Source organism: Macrotis lagotis, chromosome X, assembly GCF_037893015.1.
Source record: "Macrotis lagotis isolate mMagLag1 chromosome X, bilby.v1.9.chrom.fasta, whole genome shotgun sequence".
Lineage (NCBI taxonomy): Eukaryota > Metazoa > Chordata > Mammalia > Peramelemorphia > Peramelidae > Macrotis > Macrotis lagotis.
Window position 1 is genome coordinate 556,247,295 of NC_133666.1, and position 3,190 is coordinate 556,250,484.

Consider the following 3,190-nt stretch of genomic DNA (forward strand, 5'->3'; position numbering starts at 1 on the left):
TTGTTGAGTTGTTTTAGTTGGACCCGACCCTTCATGAACCCATTTACGGTTTTCTTAGAGAAGATATTGGTGTGGTTTGCCATTTCCTTCTTCAATTCATTTTACAGATTAGGAAATTGAAATCAGCCAGGTTAAGTGACTTACCTAGGGTCATATGGCTAATAAGTATCTGGGGTCACATTTGAACTCTGGTCTTCCTGACTCCAGACACACTGCTTTATCCACTGTACCACCTTGATGCCTGAACTTAATGAATCAGTGAGAAAACTGAGCATATAAATTTCCTAAAGCACAAATCTAATCATGTCTCATACACATATACTTCCAATAAAGTCTAGTGGCTCCTAATAGTGCCTCAAGGATGAAAAAAAACCCCATTCTATTTGACATTTAAAATTTTTTTCACAATCTGGGCCTAACCTACCATTTTCATTTTCTCACCTATTACTGCCTCCCTTGTATTCTGTGTTCCAGTCATATAGAGCTAGTCCTCCATTTTTACAGTTGAACACAATTGAAACAGGTAAGTGATTTGCCCAAGGTCACATAGCTTCTAAGCGTGTCTGATGTTGGATTTAAATTCAGGTCTTCTTGCCCAGCACCCTACCTACTGCTCCACCTAACATACTTCAAGTGATGACATCTATCAGTCTTGTTTCTTCATCTAAAAACTGGGGGACAGCCCCCTCTCCGAGGGCCTGGGGGTGACGCCGCGCCGACCCCCTGCTCCGGCTTGCCACCCCCAGGCCTGGCCATGGGGGCCGCGGTCTTTTTCGGATGCACTTTCGTGGCCTTCGGCCCGGCCTTCTCGCTCTTTCTGGTCACGGTGGCCGGGGACCCCCTGCGGGTCATCATCCTGGTGGCCAGGGCCTTCTTTTGGCTGGTTTCTCTACTTTTGGCCTCTGTGGTCTGGTTCATCCTGGTCCATGTGACTGGTCAGTCAGACAGCCGGCTCCAATATGGCCTCCTCATCTTCGGTGCTGCCATTTCTGTCCTGCTTCAGGAGGTTTTCAGATTTGCCTACTACAAGCTACTTAAGAAGGCAGATGAGGGGTTAGCATCGCTGAGTGAGGACGGAAGATCTCCCATCTCCATTCGACAAATGGCCTATGTTTCTGGTCTATCTTTCGGCATCATCAGCGGAGTCTTTTCTGTTATCAACATCCTGGCTGATGCACTTGGTCCAGATGTGGTTGGTATTCATGGAGATTCACCCTTATTACTTCTTAACCTCAGCATTTTTGACAGCAGCCATCATCTTACTTCATACCTTTTGGGGGATTGTGTTTTTTGATGCCTGTGAGAGGAGACGATACTGGGCCTTGGGCTTGGTCGTTGGTAGCCACCTACTGACATCAGGACTGACATTTCTGAATCCCTGGTATGAAGCCAGCCTGTTGCCCATCTATGCAGTTACTCTTTCCATGGGGATCTGGGCATTCATCACAACTGGAGGCTCCCTCTGAAGTATCCAGCGCAGCCTCTCGTGTAAGGACTGACCACTTGGACTGATTGCCTGCCTGACTACCACCTGCATGCCCACTAGCCAAGACTGAGCCCTGCCCCACCCCCCACCTTAGTGTCCCTGCTACTCTTCTCTGTATACTCCATCTACATCCCCTTCCCCATCCTTAGGGGCTTCACTCTCCACTCTTGACCTTTGCTCTCTAGGCCACAGCGGTCGGTGCCAGGGGACAGCTGGTCAGTGGTTAGAGGGTTTGAAACTCCATCTGTCCCTGCCCTGTGAGGACCCCCCTGTTGACCTGGGTCCTTCCACTTTCCCATCCCGTCCAAGACTCACATCCCTTCCCCTCTGCAGGCCGACGGCAGGAGGACAGTCGGGTGATGGTATATTCTGCCCTGTGCATCCCACCAGAGGACTGAGGGGACCTGGGGGAAACCCTGAGGGCCAGGGGCACCCTCTTTGTCTCCTGTATTTCTCTCCATCTCCAACTATGGACAGCTGCTAAGGGAGGTGGCATAGTTAGTCATTGCACAGGAGATAAAACTGGGGTACAGAGGTTACTGAAGTTTGCAGGGATCTGAGCAGTTCCCTGTCATCTATCCCCTCTGCCCACTTCCCTCTCTCCCTCGCCCCACCCTCAATTGGATATCTCTTTTTCTCAGGTCTGAGGGAAATTATTTTCAATTTGACAAAGACTTCAAACTGCCTTTTGTGGGGAGGGAAGTTTGGAGCTACTTCCTCCAAAATTTCTGTTTTCCCAGCTCTTCTTCTCCCTCTGTCTACCATTTTTTCCCTTTTCTCCCATTGGCCAGAGATCCTAAGGAATAGACTGAGGAGTATGTTAGGGAGACAGTAATCTCTGCTCCTCATTTCAGCTCCCCTCCCCTCTCTCTTTTTCTCTGTTCCCAGCAACTAGGATGACTGGAACTTAAAAATTTTTATTCTACAGTGAGAGAGCTGAGGTGACTGAGGAACACTATGGGGTCATAGTGCCACTTAGGGTTATGGCCTGTAAGGATCTGGGGAGGGCAGCAGGAATTTTTTTCTAGTTTTTAATGGGGAGGGAAGGGTAATGGGGGAGGGAGAAAAGAGGGAATGACTTTTCTATAAAATGTATTATTTTCTGCTGAGGATGGAATATCCCATGCTTTTAATCAAAGTAAGTGTGATTTTTGACTAATAAAAGGATTTTATAACTAAAAAAAAAACAAAAAACTGGGGGACAAAATTTTTGTGCTAATAATTTCCTTGAATTTCAGGTTGTTTATTGTGAACTTTGAAGCACTGTGGACATGTGAACTGCTACTACTACTGATCATAAAGTAAGGATTAGGATTCAGTTCTTTTGGCTCCCAATTCTTTGCTCTTTCCTCCTTACCCTTTCTCTAATTATACCCTCATATTCCAGGTCAAATTACTGGGACAAAAACCTGAGGAACTTAGTACCAGACCAGAGAATGAGAGATCCAGAAATCTGGTCCCCCCATGCTTAAATTTGGGATACTTGCAATTAATATTCTAGACAAGGGGTCATTTGACTACCTTTTAGATTCAATAAATGTCTGACACTATTCCTCCAATATCTGGAGGCAGACAGGTGGCAAAATGGATAGAGCACTGGACTGAAGTCAGGAAGGTCTTAGAATCTGGACTCCATGCTCAGTAGCTATGAGACCCTGAGCAAGTGTGTCTACCTCAATTTCCTCATCTGTAAAATAGAGAAAG

General features: G+C 46.7%; 1 pseudogene; it reads left to right on the top strand.

Moving 5' to 3' along the window:
* Positions 1-754: 754 nt before the first annotated feature.
* Positions 755-2,114, top strand: LOC141502530 (gamma-secretase subunit APH-1A-like; annotated as a pseudogene).
* Positions 2,115-3,190: the final 1,076 nt, after the last annotated feature.